The following is a 19,474-nucleotide window of genomic DNA, read 5'->3' as shown; positions in this document are numbered from 1 at the left end:
TTCACATAATAACAAAGAAGAAGATGAAGATGAAGATGAAGAAGAAGAAGAGGAGGAGGAGGAGGAGGAGGAGGACACAACCAAACGGAGCCTGTGCTTTCAACACGTGCTTTCAACCCAATTTATAACTGTTTGGGTGTCCAAAAGAACATACACAAGAATATGCCTTATACTGAATGAGATCCTTGGTACATATAGCCCAGAATTGTCAACACTGACGGGCACTGGATCTGCACGATTTCAGGGAGGGTTTTTTCCAGCCCTCCCCGGAGATGTCAGGGATCGAACCCGGGGCCTTCTGCATTCAACGCAGGTGCTCCACCACTGAGCTTTGGGCCCTTCCCTGAGCTTTGGGGGAGGACCCTTTTTCTCCCCAGCTTTCTTTTTCACTCAATTCATTCCTCTGTCCAGGGGGCTGTCGATACATTTTCCAAGCCTCACTGTGACTGAGAACCAGTGCTGCATCATTTATATGACGAAGCCACTGATTTGCAGCCACCATGGGGCTTTTCGCCAAAGCTGTGCATTGGAAAAGTCAGGGGCTTGCCCCAACTTTTCCCGTGGAAGCAAGGTTACCATGGCCCTTCCACCGTGTGACCTCGCTCCGGCATCAAGCTGGGGGCGTTCTGGGGCATATGGAGGCCACTGATTGTCGCTAGAAGCCGGGCCCAATGGTCCCAACGGCCGCTGGAAAGCACGTGCTACTTCTGCAATCAGGATTGCCCGCCACCACCCTGCAGCAGCGAAATTGCAGGGATTAAAGGCAAAGCAGCAGCAATGTGGCACCGTGAAGGCAGCGCCCAGAATTCTGTTGCCAAAATCATCCACCTCATCGTTCTGGCTACCTGGCGGTCCTCATCAAATCCCTGCAAAGTCTTCCCCATCCTTCCAGCATCCCTCACTCCTTTGCCCTAACCTTTAAAGAACTCCTCCGTCTGGCCTCCTAATCTTTTGGCTTTCATGGCGTTGTGTTTCTCAAAACTTCCCACCTTATTGGGAGACAATAAAGTGGTCTGCCACATAACCTACAAAGCTTTATTCAGGCAATAAACATCTCTTCCCACCTGAAGAGAGCCCAACCTCTAGGAACTTTCCTCTAGGCAAAACTAGGCAAAGTAAGCGAGCCAATTGTCCTTTCAGGAAGAACAGGGAGCCCTTTTCCCAGAAAGCTTTAACTTCAGGGAGACTGGTTCTGAAGAAGCTACTGGCGAGAAGCTAGCCGGGCTGACCTTCTCTCACCTTCCTTTAGCTCCGCCCGTTTTAGTCTGCAGCGTACTCTAGGATCAGCTAGCCTTGCAGTGCCCTCCCCCTTGGAAGCATACTGATTGCTCACAGACTGTGTGTTGTTAGCGTTTTCAGAGATAAGGTTTGGGGAAGGTTCATTCCCAGCTGGTAAAGAGCCCGTGAGAGTCACCTCCCCCACTCCCCGCATAGGCTGGTATATTTCTGGTGCCATGTCTCCTGCTTCAGAATCTGATTCTGATGGATCGCCTGAAACTCCTTCCCCCAGCCTGAGGGGAACAGGCCTAGCATGGCCCAATACAGCCCTGCCCGTGACTTCACCTCCCCTTCATCTCTACCACCCTGAGTTGCTGGCAGAACCCCTGCCCTCTTAAAAGATGCCACCCGATTCTCCCTTGCTGCCCCTTGTGCTTGTGACCCCCCTCTTTACGTGGTACAACCTCCCTCTCTCCCGCTCCCCCTTTGAACACATGACCAAGCTTGCCTTTTCCACGAAGACCCTTCATCCCCACTGAAGAGCACCTGCTTGAGTCCATCTCTCGTCTACCTTTATATTTCCCTCCAGATCCTCTATTTTCCTTCCCCTGCCCAATTTGAATTTAAATGGCAACCTCTACATCAGGCCAAATCCTGCCTGCCCGCCCAAGGTCCTGATCTGATCCCCCAGGGGTCCCCAGATGGCCACTCCCCCTTCTCCTAGCTCCACCCCTTTCCTCTGCCCATCATTTGGAGGCTTCCTGGCTTTTATACGGTTTTCCTCCCCTCATTCTTTAAAAGGCTGAAGTGTCTCTCCTAAGGCTTCAGTGACTGGCAACAAGAACTCTGAGCTAAAATATCTTGCTACTTGGTCCAGGCTCACTTTTACCTCTGGTCCTACTCACCACTGGAATGCAGCACTCAAGAGCTTCCCACGGGGCCAACGCAGAGAAGTCCCATTCCCAAAATGCCACCCATCCAGCCTTCCTTGGGGGGTGGGGCATGCGAAGAACGCCCCCTGCAGCTGATTCCGAGTACTACCTCACAAATCTAAACCACTTTTAAAACAATTTAGTGCAAGAGCTGCACCTGGGATTGGCGGTTTTCTGACGGGACCCAAAATTATTTTCCAGAGTAAGATCTCTAGCCCATCCAATCTTGCCTTGCTCTGCCCCCAGCTGAGACCAGCTTATCTTTGATCCTTTTCCAACCCTACACTTACTTGTATGACAACAAACGAAGGCAGAACACATTAATCACCCTGGCTCAGGGTAACATGGCCCCAAACCACAGTTTGCACAGACCACAGTTAAGGGCAGAAACCCTCATTTGAGCTTCCAGGGCCGGATCTACACTAGTCTTATAACGTTGCTAGTGTCCCTTTCTAACGTGGTTCTCTGTATCGGTTCTCTGTAGCTGTAACGTTCCTGCAAATCCTTTCATTGCTGGGTTTGCTCCGCCCACTGCCTGCCTCATTCCTAGCCAGCAGTGCAGGGCAAGTCATAAGCACACACAAACTCTCCTCCCTCCCAAAATATCTTAACACAAGTCCCATGGAATTGCCTGAATGCACAGGAGCTAGCCATGTTGTTGAAGCTAAGCAGCGTCGGGTCTGGTGAGAATTTGGATGGGAGACCAAATTGAAAAGTTTTAGCAGCAGCCGCATTTAAGCCCCGCTGGTCATGAGTTTTGGGCTTTGGACCCTTGTTAATTTTCCTGCAGGGAGCTACAGTTCCTTTGCAAAGAGGGGGGAAATGTTTTTTTAAAAAATCAACCGATGACCCAATTTGATTCAAATTTTAAGGCAGGATGCTTGGGAGTAATTCACAATAAAAGTAGATTCTAAGGTGGAAAACCTCTGAGTCCTTTGCATACAGTTGTCAGTGATTGCACAGTATAAGGCTGGTGTGATTTATCTGCTGTAGCAGATAAGATAGCAAACGGGGCGAAGGAAGGAGAACAGGAAGTGGGCGGAGCAAACTCAGCAGAATCTGCAGCCACGCTGGAACTAAGAAACAGAACCTGTAAGTATGACTCATTTACAACGTTGGAGACCCAGGGTCACGTGACACTATGCATTACAGTAACCCATTCAAAGCGTTAGAATAACACCAGTGTCGATTCCCACCAGGTTTAGAGTGCCTTTCATTTTTCCACCTCTTCAGCCTGTAAGCACAGCAGCCTCTCAGGACGGAAGAGTGGTGTAACTAGAGCTGTGCACAAGCGGCCTCTCGAACTTCCCCACCCTATTTGTGGGTCGAGAAATTGGGGGGGGATGACGACAATTTCACTGAATTTCTCCAGTGGGAGGAGAAATTCTCCAATAACTTCTCATGGGTTGGCATCACCACTGGCAAGGGTGGTGGAACGGCTTCTTTCTGTTTTGCCTACGGATTTTTGGCTTGTTTGCACTGCCACTGCAAGTGGCAACAGTATTAACGGCCGTGGCTGCCTGGTCGCCATTTTGCATCCTCTACAATACCCCACATATCTCGCATCATTCCAGGGCATGGGGAAGGGAATGCAACCAACCGCCCAGTGAACCGCCCAGAGAGCTTCAGCTATTGGGCGGTATAGAAATGCAATAAATAAATAATAAACACACACACACGCACAAAATGAAGAAGAAAATTTGGAGAAAATTCTGTGAAAGATCCTTTCATTTTTAAGGGCTAAGAAAAGATGCTACAGGCGGTCAGAGTGATGATTGTACAATGATAACCTCTCGTTTGGATTACTGCAATGCGTTATACGTGGGGCTGCCTTTGAAAACGCTCCGGAAACTTCAGCTGGTACAAAACAGGGCAGCCCGCGTACTAACAGGGACTGGCCGGCGAGATCACATTACGCCAGTCCTTTTCCAGCTTCATTGGCTGCCAGTCCAGGTCTGGGCCAATTCAAAGTGCTGGTATTAACATTTAAAGCCCTAAATGGCTTGGGGCCAGGTTATCTGAAGGAACGCCTCCTCCCATATGTACCTGCCCGGACCCTAAGGTCATCCTCAGGGGTCCTTCTCCGTGAGCCCCTGCCAAAGGAAGTGAAGCAGGTGGCTACCAGGAGGAGGGCCTTCTCTGCTGTGGCACCCCGGCTGTGGAATAAGCTCCCTAAGGAGGTTCGCTTGGCACCTACATTATATGCTTTTAGACACCAGCTGAAGACCTTTTTATTCTCTCAGCATTTTAACAGTCTATAAATAAATTTTAACTTGGTGTTTTAAATTTGTAATTTTGCATTGCTGCTGTTTTTATCTGGTTGAGCTTTTTTATTGTATTTTATATTATGGTTTTATACTGTTGTTTTATATTATGAATGGTTTTAATTTTTGTGAACCGCCCAGAGAGATCCGGCTATTAGGCGGTATAGAAATGTAATTAATAAATAAATAAATAAATAAAATGAAAGACAGGACGCGCTCACACACACTCATCAGCCATCTCATAAGGCAGGGAAGCACGCTTCCGAAGTGGTCTTCCATTACTTTGGTGCTTCAAGAGCTTCACAGGCTGCTAAGGTGCACTACACGATTTTGTTAACTATGTATAAAGCCCTGCACTGCCTGGGCCCTGGTTACGTGAGTGCTCGCTCTCAGGGGCAGGATACCCTGACGGTCCCTCGCTACAACTTGGAATGTGCAGGGGCCAGGGCCTTTTCAGTAGTTGGTCCCTGGTTGTGGAACCATTTGCCAGAGTAGATTAGACAGGCTCCTACTGTAGAGTGACCATATGAAAAGGAGGACAGGGCTCCTCTATCTTTAACAGTTGTATTGAAAAAGGAATTTCAGCAGGTACCATTTGTATGTATGGAGAACCTGGTGAAATTCCCTCTTCATCACCACAGTTAAAGCTGCAGGAGCCATACTAGAGTGACCAGATTTAAAAGAGGGCAGGGCACCTGCAGCTTTAACTGTTGTGATGAAGAGGAAATTTCAACAGGTTCTCCATATATACAAAGGACACCTGCTGAAGTTCCCTTTTCTATGCAACTGTTAAAGATACAGGAGCCCTGTCCTCTTTTTCATATGGTCACCCTACCTACTGTCATTTTTAAAAAACACCTCTGTAAGAGTTTGGGGGAGGGGTGGCTGAAATTTTAATGTGGGTTGAGGGTTTTTAATGGGAGTTGTTTTATGTGTCATTGCAAAGCACCACAATGCCAGAAATGGCGACGTGGCGCTATAAAAACGTTTTTAAATTAAAAAAAAGAAAAAAGGATTTCTTGGAAATTTCTCCTTTGAATTTTTTTTTTCTGGGGGAAAAGTATTTCCTACCGAAATGAATGAGAATGGTCGAAATTTTCACAGGAGAAAGTTTTGGCACAGCTCTAGTGGTAACTACAGGTTGTCAGTTTGGACAGGATGCCAAACCATCACTTCCTCCAATCTTTCTTCATTACAACGGCCGGATTGAATTTCAGAGAAGCCTTCGGGCCGCATTGCAGGAGTGCAAGGCTCACTGGGGCCAGGCCCAAATCACAAAATGACGCCAACGTCTTTAAACTTAAAGCTCTTGCTGCCTTTTAGAACGGGGAGGGGAAAAAACGCACAAAGGCGAAGTCGGAGGGAAGAGGTTTGGGCCAGCAGAAGAGGGCATGGCCTTCTGGAGAACCCCGGAGGGCCGGATTGGGACCCCAAGAGGTTCTGCATGCCTTCTCTAACCATAATGGTGTCTGATTAGACTATTTCTTAAGGTGGTGCAACTTCACTGCATTTTGCAAAGCAGGAGGGAAGCTGCCTTTAATTGAGGCATTAAAACACGCAAGCTACTTCAGCTGCAAGCAATGAACTTTGCCCAAAGGGCTTCTTTAGCAGAGATCCAGCAATTTTTTTCGGTTAAGTGCAGATACATTGTTCAGATAACTGCTGCAGAGAGCGAGTCACCATATATTCCACAGAAACAGGAGGAGGGGAAAAGAGAGAGAGAGAGAGAGAGAGAGAGAGAGAGAGAGAATGAAACAAGTAGGACACATTAATTACAGCAATTTTCCAGAACCAAATGTAAAAAGCAGGTTGGATTAAACGGAGACACAAGATCTTGTTTAGCAGCCGACTCAGCAGGGTGAGTGCCACCGAACTGATCCAGCGGTGCTTAAGACTCGCTAAGGCATCTACCTGTTGCAAAGGGAGCCGGTGGCTGCCTTCCTGCTTTTGCAGGGGCTGAAAGGAAACGCCAGAACGAACGGCAAGGGAAATACCAGACGCACCATGTTAACAGAACCTCCGGCACATACGAAAGCAAGGCTCGGCAAAAAGAGCAAAGCAGGAGTGACAGACAAGCTCAATTCGCACATAGAAGGCAGAGGTAACAGTGCGCTTCCATGCGCACCCACACACACACACACACACGTTTCCCATAATCAAGCCAAGTGCAAAAGGAGACTGCACCCCCTTTAACACCAAGAACAGTATTTCTCAAGGTTTCCAACAGGGAGGTAACCTTTCCGCCTGAATTATAGCTAGAAGCAGCAGGTATGTTTTGCCCCTGCACCTCCAAAGGGCCAGAGGGAAGGGCCAGTGGTGGAGATTTGCACACAGGGGGTCCCTACTCCTGCGGGGGGGGGGGGGCGTTTCTTTACAATGACACTTTGCTGGTTGATTCCCCCAAAACCCCACAGCGTCGCAACTGCATGGTGGGAACAATAAATCTTGATAGCAGGAGGGAGCATGGCATTACCCAACCAGAAAAGCTGCAGTGCCGGCAGCCATTCACCCTGTCAAGCCCACCCCCTGCCCTGCCTTCCCGCGTTTACCCGGATCTACCCTGGGCTTCGATCCGCCCCCAGGAATACCTACTGGCTCAATCCGAAGCAAGGCCACCACCATCAAACCAAGGGAAGAACGTGGTGCCCTCAAAGCAACTTCAAAAGTCATGGTAAATCAACACCATGAAGAAACACAGTTTCGGGGGGGGGGGGGGGGAGAAGCCCAAAGTGGCTGCAGTTGGCGGCTGCTTCATATAAACAACGCTGTGCCACTGCGCAGCCAGAACGGGCTAAACGGGGCATAAGGACAAGCCCTGGCGTAGACAATACTGTGCTAGAAGAACTAAAGTCTAGCTCTGGATAAGGAAGCTTTGTATGCTCAGGCGAATCCTCCCTACTGGGTTTCTGTTGGTGTTACTGATAAGGGTGCACCTCCTCCTTTTAAAGATACGAGCCCCAAGCAGAAATTCATACAGCGATGGAACATCCTCTGCCACAAAGCTTCTCAGAGGAAGAGGTGGGATATAAATGTCAATAAATAACTTAAATAGAACACATGATGATATTCGTATTTTGATTCATCCACTGGCCCGTCCGCATGGAGACGCCAACGTCCCTCTCCATTGCGTTTGTTTTGTTTTTGCTGATTGTTTATTTATTTATTATTGCATTTATATCCCACCTTTTTTCCTCCAAGGAACCCAAAGCAGCGTACTTAATCCTCCTCCTCTCCATTTCATCCTCACAACGACCACCCTGTGAGGTAGGTTGGGCTGAGAGTCTGCGACTGGCCCAAAGTCAGCCAGGGGGTTTCCACGGCCAAGTGGGGACTAGAACCCAGATCTCCCAGTTCTCAGTCCAACACTTTAGCCACGACTCCACACTGGCTCTTGTTGTCAATGTCATTTGTTTGTTTATTAAATGCATATAACACCCATATGGAAAACGTCCTTGAGGTGGTTAACAATAAAAAGCCAAGACAGCAATAAAATGCCAACCATAACAATAAATACAATGAATATATCAAAATATTATAACATTAAAAATATTAAAGAGCCAGTTAATAATCAGAACAACCGATTAAATATTAAATGCATTTAAATATATAGTGCAATTTTCCCCAACCTGGTGCCCTCCAGATGCTGGCTGGCTGGGGCATGCTGGGAGTTGTAGTCCCAACACAACTAAAGGGCACCAGGTTGATAAACTAGACGTCCCTCGGAAGGGCATTCACAGATGGGGAGCCAACACAAAGAAGGCCCTTTCCCCAGTGTCCACTTGTTGCAGCATTGTGGACGCCAGCCCCCAGAAAAGTTAATGAGAGCGGTTGTCCACCTGTGGTTAGGTTAGATCCCTATCAGAAGCTGAGCAGATGGCAGATCAGGGTCTACTAGATTGGCAAGGATCTCTGACTCCTGATAGTTTAACAGCCGCAAGTAAAAACAGAAAGAACTCCTTGCTATGGTTTCACATCACCCAGTCACAGCGTTTCTCACCTGTAAAGTAGTTGCCTTTTACCAGGGATACACGTAACGTGGTGACGGGGAAACTCTTTCAGTCTGGGGTACAATTTCAGTTTCGCAGAAGCTCTCAAGGGCCGTATTCTGGTGGTAGGCGGAGTCAAAGGTAAAAAGGGGTGGGCCAAAAATACAAAAGAAACCCAGAATATTGTAGTTTAAAGCTCTTTGTAACTAAGCCTTAGGACAGGCATTTGAACCTTTTAGAATGGGGGGGAAACTGCATAAAAGCCAGAAAATCACTCAGGAAGTGGGCGGAGCCAGGGGAAGAGGGCATGGCCCTCCAGAAAGGCCAGATTTCGAATCCAGGCCCCTTGGTGTAGCTCTGCTGGCCAATTTTCTAGCTCTGTTAGCATCCCAGCTCTACAGAAACTCAAACGTAGTTTTGTATATTTAGATCAACCCAGTGTATGGCTCAGGAGTGGAAGCAGATAATTGGCTCGACTCCCTTAACCGGCATTTTGCAGCTAGCTCTTCTGCATTAGCCCCTATTTTACACCTGGTCCTAGCTGGTGCCGCTGGGCTGTCCAGAAAAATAAAATCCCAAGATTCCACAAGTTTGTGAAGTCTACCCAACTCTGTTATGCATGCCTGTCTATACCTGTTTACTGCAACCTTTCTCAACCTGGTAGCCTCCAGGTGTGTTGAACTGCAACTCCCATCAGCCCCAGACAGTGTGGCTAATTATCAGGAATGGTGGGAGTTGTAGTCCCAAACATCGGGAGGGTGCCAGGTTGGGGAAGGCTGGTCAATTGAGTGACGGTGAGTTGGGATGGGATGGTCTTGTACCGTTCTACTGGAAATGTGATCAACTTTAAAGAATAAAAAGTAGAGGCAATGATCTGAGACACAGGAAAAAGAACTTCACCCAAACGGAGCAGCAACTGCAGGCATCAGGCTGCAGTTAATGTGTGAATTAGGGCTCTCCTGCCAATTTCCATTTATATTTAGTGAGAAGTAGGAAGTAGCTCAATGGAGAAACTCTGTTAATCATTCTTTACTATTGCTTATTTAGTTAAAAAAACAGATCCTGCCTTATGTAAGGCAGTTTACATAAAATAAAAAACTGCAAAGTGAATTTAAAATCAATTTAGGAAATATAATACTACCAAACCAAAGAGCAAGACTTTCACATGAAAACTAGTTCTAAGCCCTTTCCCAAAGTGGTACCCCCCCCCCCCCCCGATGTCTTGGACTACAATTCCCAGCAATACGGGAGCTGGAGACCCATAAAAACATCTGGAGGGGGGCGGGTTGCAGAGAGCTGTTCTAAAATGATGGGCTGCTGCCAACGTCTTTAATAAATCAGCTATTTCTAAAAATAAAACAGTGCCCAAAAGCTATCACAGACTGTATCTACATTCCACAGCTGGACCCCAGAAGAGAAATAGCTCATCCAAGCTCTGAAGGGATACTTTTGCTATGATTTTCATGATGAGGTTTCCTACGGAGGGAGTGACTCCTTGCAGAACAGCTGGTGAAACCATGTTCCTGCTGTTGAGTGGTTGCCTTTTGTGAGAGAGATGACTCTTCACGGGTGCAGTCCTGTGCCTGTTTAGACCCAGGGCTGGCTGGAGAATGCTGGGAGCTGCAGGACCTTCTTCTGGCTGAACATGCACAGGATGGCACCCTCAGCCTTAAAGTTTAAAGGGCCAAGATGGTTGAGGCCGAGGGGAGGACCATCAGGAAATAGATTGAGCTCTCAGAGGGTGCTAAACCGGAGAGCGTTCGGAGCCTGGGCAAAACTTCATATCCCGCTCGAGTTAAAGGGGAAAGGGGTTGGTGTAAGACAGCCTCTTCCACCCCGTGGCTCAGAATGATGGGAGTTATTGTCCAACGCATCTGGAGGTTTCCAGGTTGGGGAAGGCTGATGTAAGAGGGGCATGTGTAGGAACAAAAGAAGCAGGTTTTTGGAAGGCAGGTAGGGAAAGAGGCTGGACATGCAGTTCATGAACAGTGGAGGCTGGTGGCTCAGATTTCGGTGGAGCTGTGAATCCACTCTGGGTATCAGCCAAAATTCCAAAGGAGCGATCCGAAGTGCTGCACCCTTTGGGTCGCTCCTTTAGAATTCCGGCTGGTTCTGGCTGACACCCAGAGTGGATTCACAGCCCCAACAAAACTGGAGCCACCCAACGGCCACTGTGGATAAAGCTTTAAGTGGCCTACCAAGAGTGCTACCTCCTTCGCCATAAAAAGGAACCAAGGTGTTTTTGCGCTCTGTACTTGCTCAGGGACACTCTTCTGGGTGGGTGGGTTTTTTGGTCTTCAAAATCTAGTTTCCTTAGGCAAATACAAAATATCCATGGCAGCAGCTGTCTGAGTTGGATGCTGGCAGCGAAACTAAAACAAAACACGAACAAGCTGCCGCTTGAAGAGAACCGGGCGGACCGCCTCCCTCCCTTCCTCCCTGCCTGCCTCCCTCCCTCCCGGATACAATTCACACAACTCAGCTCAGCACGCAAGCTGTTTTAACGGCAGTCTTGAAAAGCTGGGCAACACGTGTGGGGGGGGGGGGGAACTTGGGTATGCCGACGCGTGTGTTGCATACCTCTGAAGGGAGGCGGGGGCGGAAGACTGGTGTCAACGCGCGTGGCGGCCCAACGTAACGTACGAAAAGCCTTTTCGGGGCTCGCGCAAGCCAACCTCTGCGGGTTGCTGGGCTACCGCGGATGGCCAGGGAGGGTGCGCGGATCGCGGACGGCTGGGGAGGGATCCAGAGGGGCTCCCCAGGGACGCGACACGCCCTCCCCAGCCCCGGACGCCGACCCCCCGCCCAGCCCCGGCCGCGCGGCACACTTACAGCTCGGGGCGCTCGGGACTCGCTCCTCCGAGGGCTTCTCACCGCCGCGCCGCGGGCAAGCCCGGAGAGCGAGCGCGCGCGCGCCAGAGGGCCCTCCGACGCCGTCGAGCGCCTCCTCCCTCCGGGCGAGCGGAGCGCGCTTCAGGGGAGCCGCCGGGGGCGAAGCGTCGGCGCTGCTGCGGGCGGACGGAGGGAGGGAGGGGCGGAGGGAGGGACGGAGGTCGGCGGCTCGCCCCTGCTTTCTGCCCAGCCGCGGCTCCTCCCCGCCCGGGCCGCTCCGAAGGGGCCCCTGCGCGCCTCTCGCCGCCGCCGCCCCAGCCCGGGCGAGACTCACGCGGCCGCGGAGGAGCAGCGCTCGGCGCGCCGAGCCGAGCCGGCCTGCGGGGAGGGCGCGCCGGAGGGCCCTTGCGCTCGGGCCCCGGAGAGCCCCGTCCGGTCCCGTCCGGCCGCTCCGTTCCGTTCCGGGCAGCGCCGCCGCCTGCGTCGCTCCTCGCCGCCCCGAATAGACGCCGGCGAGGCCGCAGCCCACGGGGCGGAACAGCCGCAGAGGGCTCGCAGGCAGGAAGTTCTCGGAGCCCGCGGCCCGATCCTGAGCGGGCGGAGTGGAGCCCCGCGCCGCGCTTCCCGGCTCGAGAAGAGCGCAGCAGGGCCCGAGTCGAAGCGCGTTTCCTCGGAAGTAAGCCCCAAGGCAGGCTCGCAGGGGCGGAAGGGGCTTTACATTGGGGGCAAATGGGGCAGCCGCACACACACCCCTCAAGGTGTGGCAGAGCCGGCCCCTCGCGTGGATCTTCTCCGGACCTCTGGCAAGTTCAGTAGAAGCTGCCCTGCCCTCCGCCCTCCCAGCCCCAGGGAGCCCCAGCCGCCACTGGTTCGGGGCTGGGGCGGGGGGGGGGGGCACTTAGGAATTGCTAGCAAAGAGGAAATGCATCACCCCAAAGAGGGTGCCGATCTGCAGAAGACCTGCGTGTGCTGAGTTATAGTCGGAGAAGCACATTTGGAAACAGGTATTCTAGCTGAAATCGGAATGGAGCACACCTCACCTTCGTTAGGACAACTGCGATGGGATGAGCTGTGCGCCTGCCTGCTCCCGTCTGCTGTCCAGGTGCTGCTAGTGGCAACTTCAAGGTCCTTTAGCTCTTTCTTGTGGGAGTTCTTTTTCTTTAAACCGGACAGCCGTTCAAAGAGAGGACAGCTTCAAGAAAGAGGACACTCCTCCAGCAGCCCTTCAAATAGAGGACTGCCCTCTGCAAAAGAGGACACACGACCACCCTACAGGTTGTTCAACAGAAGCATGACGTGCGGCCCTCTTTCACTTTTGCAGCTTGTTTCCTCAAAAGTAAACTTCGCTCCGTTGTGGACTCTTAAATAAAGACGCACTGGATTGCCACCTTGGTTGGTTCCCAGGGAACTCTCCGCGACCTGCCTCCACCCTAACAAGCATGCATAGGATTGGAGTGCAGCCCTATTTGCACACTTCCCACTGAGTTTATCTCCACAGGGCTTAGGAAGGCTCTGCACAGGAATTCATTTTGCTTGTGAGGCACAGCGTTGTCAGTATTTTTTGCCCAAAATGCAGTTGCTGCTCCAGGAGCAGACAGTAGTAATACAGCGTGGTATCAACTGCGTCCATTATACAATCAAGAGCCACAACACAAGTGCATAATGCTGTAATTGCGATAGAAGTCATGTGCATTTTATCATTTGATTTTATCGTGTGAGCACATAGAGCCATAGAATCATAGTAGAGTTGGAAGGGGCCTATAAGGCCATCAAGTCCAACCCCCTGCTCAATGCAGGAATCCACCTTAAAGCATCCCTGAGAGATGGCTGTCCAGCTGCCTCTTGAAGGCCTCTGGTGTGGGAGAGCCCACAACCTCCCTAGGTAACTGGTTCCATTGTCGTACTGCTCTAACAGTCAGGAGGTTTTTCCTGATGTCCAGCCGGAATCTGGCTTCCTGTAACTTGAGCCCAATATTCCATGTCCTGCACCCTGGGAGGATCGAGACGAGATCATGGCCCTCCTGTGTGTGACAACCTCTCCAGCATTTGAAGAGTGCTATCATGTCTCTCCTCAGTCTTCTCTTCTCCAGGCTAAACATGCCCAGCTGTTTCAGTCTCTCTTTATAGGGCTTTGTTTCCAGACCCCTGATCATCCTGGTTGCCCTCCTCTGAACCCCCTCCAGCTTGTCTGCATCCTTCTTGAAGTGTGGTGCCCAGAACTGGACGCAATACTCATGCCACCAGCCACAATGTGCTGTTGCAATTGCAAGAGAAGTGTAAGGACATGCTACTACCATTTCAATTTCCTTTCCTTTTTTAAGTCAGCAAACTGTATGAACACCGTTGCAGCTGTGCAGGAATGAGGTTTTTAAAACTGTGGTTATTCACTGCTGCGCAGCTGTGTAGGTATGCAGTGAAAAATAACTGCCACACACACACACCCCAAAAGTGGATTTCCTGCCTATAAAACCCATGAAAACCAATGCAAGGAAAGGAAAGGGAAAGAAAGGAAGAGAAGGAGAATCATAGAATAGCAGAGTTGGAAGGGGCCTACAAGGCCATCGAGTCCAACCCCCTGCTCAATGCAGGAATCCACCCTAAAGCATCCCTGACAGATGCTTGTCCAGCTGCCTCTTGAAGGCCTCTAGTGTGGGAGAGCCCACCACCTCCCTAGGTCACTGGTTCCATTGTCATACTGCTCTAACGGTCAGGAAGATTTTCCTGATGTCCAGCTGGAATCTGGCTTCCTGTAACTTGAGCCCGTTATTCTGTGTCCTGCGGTCTGGGAGGATCGAGAAGAGATCCTGGCCCTCCTCTGTGTGACAACCTTTTAAGTATCTGAAGAGTGCTATCATGTCTCCCCTCAATCTTCTCTTCTCCAGGCTAAACATGCCCAGTTCTTTCAGTCTCTCTTCATAGGGCTTTGTTTCCAGACCCCTGATCATCCTGGAAGTGTAAGTCCTATCATGAGAAGGGAAATGTCTTTGTAAAACACACATGTCTTTGTAGCATATGGAAACTCCAAGCACCAAACAAATCATCAAAAGTAGTTTGACAACAAACACCATGTTAAAAGAGAAATAGCAAAAGGACAAAGAGTTGAGGTGTGCCAGATCCTAAAATACTAGGAGGGGTGGAGTACTAGTGCATATGAGTCCCTGCTTATGAGTAAACATACTCCAGTTTGCCCTGCATGTTGCTTGGACAATTGACAAGCCACAGCAGAAAGGCACACAGTGAGGATGTGTGTTTGCCTGAGTTGAAGTAGATCCAAACTTCCCAAAGTTCAGCCCTGGACTTTGGAGGAGTGGCCTCCACCCTCCCTCCCTGCCTCTGTCGCCTGCTGGACAAACCTAATTTTTCAAATAAATTCAAACCAATAGAACTTTAGGCTGGATTTGCACATTCATTTTTAAGATGGTAGAGAAACCAGGACATGATTTTGTGTGGATTCTGACAGCCCAGAGCCACAGCAGATTCTCAATGGGCTGCTTCACACCAATCTTTTAAAAAGGGACATCTGAAATGTAATGTGCCAAACACACACACACACACACACACACGTATCATGCTCATCATTGAAGAATTTGCTACACTTCCCTCTTCAGTATACACATGGTAGCAGACCGGGCTTTATTGCTATGGCCATAGTTAGACCTAAGGTTTATCCCTGGATCGTCAAACCTGTTCATCTAGGTGACACACAGGGGATCCAGTGCTCAGGCAGGGGCGAACCCGGGATGATCCCAGGATAAACCTTAGGTCTAGCTGTGGCCTAAGTCAGGGTGGGGTTTTTTCTGTGTTACGTGATGTGCTCTCATTACACTTGTGTAAAAATTTGCACACCTTCTAATGAGACTTACACCCGCTTATAAGGAATCTTTTGACATTGGCAATAGAGCGTCTGTGGCTTATTAAGGCAATTCTTACTCAAGAAACTTACAGCACTGAAGGGGATAACGCCAGAATGGCACATTTATTGCAGTTGAAACAAATACAAAAGCACAAGCTAGTTTTGGGGAAATTAGCTGAGCAAGTGGAGGCTTAGAAGCAGTTTCAAGACTGAAAAATAGACTTCTTGAGACTTAAGAGCATACACACGCAGACAGCAGGGGAAAGCGTAGAAGGAATCTTTAAAGGCAATATACCTTTCCCTGGGCTGCAGCCCTTTCCTGTAGACCGGAACTGGGGAGTGTTGCAACTCTTGGTCTTAGGTGAAGAAGAAAAGAATACAGCCAGGCAAAGCGCTCACCCATGGCAGCTTGCTCCCGCAAGCTGGAATGTGTAGTATACTCTGTGTTTCTGGTTCAAGAGAGAGAGGGAGCTAGCCTCCTTTTTCCTTCCCCCAAACCTGAGGGGTTTTGTATGATCTTATCTAAAGATCTACTTGCTATGGGAACAAAAGAGGATGATTTGGGATGATGGCTGTACTTGATGCAGCCTGGAGTTCAGCAACAGGGCTGCATTAGCATGTGTATGGCCAGGTATGACTCTTGCCATCCAGCATTCATATTCTGCTTAGTTTTACCCCTGCCTTTGTCTCTGGGGAATGCATTTGAAGAAGTCTATCAGGAAATGGTTACTTGACCCAGGCCTTGTGTGAATGCTTTGTTTGTAGGTGGGGTTTGGGGTTGCTTCAAAATGGAGTCAGTACTGCTCACAGAAGCTACCTTGTAACATCTGTTTTTGTTTTTTGGACTGCTGGGTACCCCTGACCTGACTTGTATTTGCCAGCTGAGCCATGGGTTTCTTCCCAAAATACTGGATTTCTCTCAGGTGGTTGGGGTGGAGTCCTTTGCGTAAATAGCAATTTGTGCAAATTTCAGCCATAATTGTGCAAATTGCTATTTACACACACACACACACACACACACACACACACGCCTGAACATCTGTGAACTGAACCAACAATGTAAATCAAGTCAGGCCAGCTTTTTGAAATACAAGCTGAAGTCGGCCGGGGGGGGGGGGGCAATTTGATGAAAGCTCAGCATGTTCCATCCCCTGGATGGATTCCTCTGACATCCCTAGAAGTGACCCCCCAAAATTACCATATTTATGAGGGCCCATAATAGCCGCATGCAGACGTGTCTAGCACTAGACACACACACTTCTCTGAACATGTGTGACTAGTGCTTGACGCGTCCCAGCTCAGCTCAGCCCTGCCCTGGATGTGGCCTTTGACAGCAGACCTGAAAGCACTGATGCACACCCAGATGGTGCGTGACTAGGAGCTGTTCATGCCACCGCAAACTCTTGAATAGGCGAGACCTGTATCTGCGCATACACAGACTTTGCACGTACAGATTGCAAGTGCAAACTTTCAGACCTTCTGCCAAATATACATACAGAACAGGGCTGGGCTAGTGAGGCTGCAAGCATCTGCTCACCCACCAGATGAATGTGTGAATGGTGCTCCAATCTGCTAGCTAAACTTACCTGTTCATCCTAATGGTGCTACCTTTCTTGAGCTCTCTCATACAATCAGAACAGAAGCTACAGACCAACCTACCTGCCGACACAATTAACAGGTGCCAAGAATCCACCCTTTTCTATGCTGGTAGATTGCAGGCAGATCATATATTGTATGAATGCGCCCTCCTATGGCAAGAGTCAGTATCTACTATGTCGGAAGGAACCTTAATCTCACGCTTTCTCCTCCAGCTGGTCCTGATCCCTCTCCAGAGCTTATCTTGTCAAGAGCAAATCATACTGTTGTTTTTAAATGGATACTGTTGTTTTTATACCGTTGTTCTTAGGTTTTAAATTTTGTATACTTTTAATGTTTACTGTTTTTAACTTTTGTAAACCGCCCAGAGAGCTTCGACTATGGGGCGGTATATAAATGTAACAAACAAACAAACAAACAAACAAATAAATACAGAGGCAGCGAGACGTGAACCTTCTTCTGAAGGAGAGGCCACCCACAAGCTAACTGATCCTAGGGTCCAGCGCAGGCTAAAACGCACGGAGTGAAAAGAAAGCATGAGGAAATCAGCCAGAAACGGCCTCTCTGAAGTAACGCACTTTGAGAAAAGGCTTCCTGTTCTCCTTGATCAGACAATTGTCTCACTTAGTTTGCATAGTTTTGCCTAGAGAGAAGTTTCCAAGAAGCTAGACTCTCTTCAAGTGAGAAGAGATGTTTATTGTTCAATAAAAGCTTCTATAGATTACTTAGCAAGCCTTGTCATTTGTCTCCCGTCGAAAGCAAGAGTTTCCCAAGAAACACGACACTTCATCTTCGATGGTTTGATCTGGGACGTCCCTTGCCTGAAGCATGAGGAGGTGACTTTACCATATCCAGGTTTACTGTATCCAGATGTTTTGTGCCTCCAATGGGAAATCCAGATGCTGTGCTCACACAGTAATCGACACGGGGCACAATCCAAACAGATGTTCTTCTGCATAAGCTTCATTTGAAGTCAACAAGCACTTGACGTTGGTTTCAGTAAGGACGGAACAAGACAATTTCCTGATCAGCGGCCAGGGCCAGCCCAGCCCCTAGGCAGAGTGAGGCCGTCCCTCCAGTCCACACACACAAGCCAACTGGACTGGTAATGGATTCTTGCTTCAGCACCAGGGGCGGGGCAGTGTCTCCAGTACACCTGAGAGAGTGACAGGCTAGCTTTGGAGGCTCGGGGAAGGAGGGCCTGCTGCCTGCCGTCTTGCCCCCAGTATCTGCCCTTTGAGGTGGCCAGCTCTCTGCCCTATTGGTAGGGCCGGCCCCATGACTGCCATCCTGAATGGAACCCCCTTTGCCAACTAAGGTGGCTGCTTCTCTTGACTCATAGTAGGGCGACCTCTGACCCTATCCCAAAGTAAATGTATGAAGCGGAATCTAGTTTTATTGTTTTAAGCACTCTGCCCTTGGGCACACTAATTGCATCCACTACTACCAGATACAGCGGTGCCATCATGGAGGCTGTTGGCTCCAATGGCAGTGCAGCGGTGAATCCAGTCTGGGTTTCAATCAGTCCCAGTCAGAACTCCAAAGGAGCTTTCTTGGATAGCTCCTTTTCAGTTCTGACTGAAAGCTGGAGCAGATACAGCCTCCATGACGGTACCATCAGGACCCAGCTTTGGGGCAGATGTCCGGGGATCCACTCAGTACAATGGACAGGGCAGCCCCAAATGCCGCAGGGAGTGCTTAGCACAAGGGCGGAGAACCTGAAGCCTGGGAGGCGGGGGCAAATCCTGCCCTCCTGGGGTCCCAGCCCAGGTCTTCAGAGCTCTCAAGAAAGCCAGGCCCCTTTCCTTCAACACCCTTGGTATGGTGTCCTCCTAAAAGGCTGATATGGCGTTCCTAAGGCTCAGCTACTAGCAGTAAGAACTTCAAGCTACACTATGCTGGAGGGTCAGGGGGTAGACTTTGGCCCCACCCCCTCCACCTATGACTGGAACCCACCCACCCCCGAGAAGTTCTCCATAATGGAATTCAATAAAGCCATAAAGACTGATCTATTCCGGCAGGCCTATCCAGTGAAATTTTAGAATGTTTTAAAGATGTTTTAATGTTTTAAAGATGTTTTAATCATGTATGGTATATTTTTAATCAATTTTTAATGTGTATTTTATATCATGTTTTTATACTGTTTGTTTTATACTTTGAATGGTTTCCGTTTTCGTGAACTGCCCAAGGAGCTTCGGCTGTTGGGTGGTATAAAAATGCAAATAATAATAATAATAATAATAATAATAATAATAATAATAATAATACAGCCTTCGGGCTGAAAGTGGCTGCCCACCCCTTGCTCACCACATTTTATTATTTATTTATTTATTTATTTATTTATTTATTTATTTATTGCACTTATATACCGCTCCCATAGCCAGGGCTCTCTGGGCGGTTTACAGAAATTCTAAAATTGAGATAAAAACAAGTATACAAAATTTAAAATTCTAAAACACAGAACATACACACATAAAGCATTAAAACCATTAAAAAACTAAACATGTGGGTGATTAAGATGTGCTGCCATATGCCTGGGCAAAGAGGAAAGTCTTAACCTGGCGCCGGAAAGATAGCAGCGTTGGCGCCAGGCGAGCCTCCTCAGGGAGATCATTCCATAGTCTGGGGGCCACCACCGAAAAGGCCCTATCCCTCGTTGCCACACTCCGAGCCTCTCTCGGAGTAGGCACCCGGAGGAGGACCTTAGATGTTGAACGTAGTGACCAGGTATATTCACATCAGGAGAGGCATTCCGTCAGGTATTGTGGTCCCAGTTTGGGGTAAAGTCAAACA

General features: G+C 49.3%; 1 protein-coding gene across 1 annotated transcript in view; it reads right to left on the bottom strand.

The window, feature by feature from the left end:
• CPNE2 (copine 2) overlaps window positions 1-11,313 on the bottom strand; it is a 159,704-nt gene extending 148,391 nt beyond the window's left edge. The window contains exon 1 of the mRNA XM_063141362.1: window positions 11,233-11,313. The gene's annotated coding sequence lies outside the window, so the exon portion shown is untranslated. The remainder of the gene's footprint in view (window positions 1-11,232) is intronic.
• Window positions 11,314-19,474: the final 8,161 nt, after the last annotated feature.

This window comes from Elgaria multicarinata, chromosome 14 (assembly GCF_023053635.1).
Source record: "Elgaria multicarinata webbii isolate HBS135686 ecotype San Diego chromosome 14, rElgMul1.1.pri, whole genome shotgun sequence".
In the NCBI taxonomy this organism is placed as follows: Eukaryota; Metazoa; Chordata; class Lepidosauria; order Squamata; family Anguidae; genus Elgaria; species Elgaria multicarinata.
The sequence above is the reverse complement of the archived record's forward strand: the minus strand, read 5'-3'. Positions and strand labels throughout refer to the sequence as shown.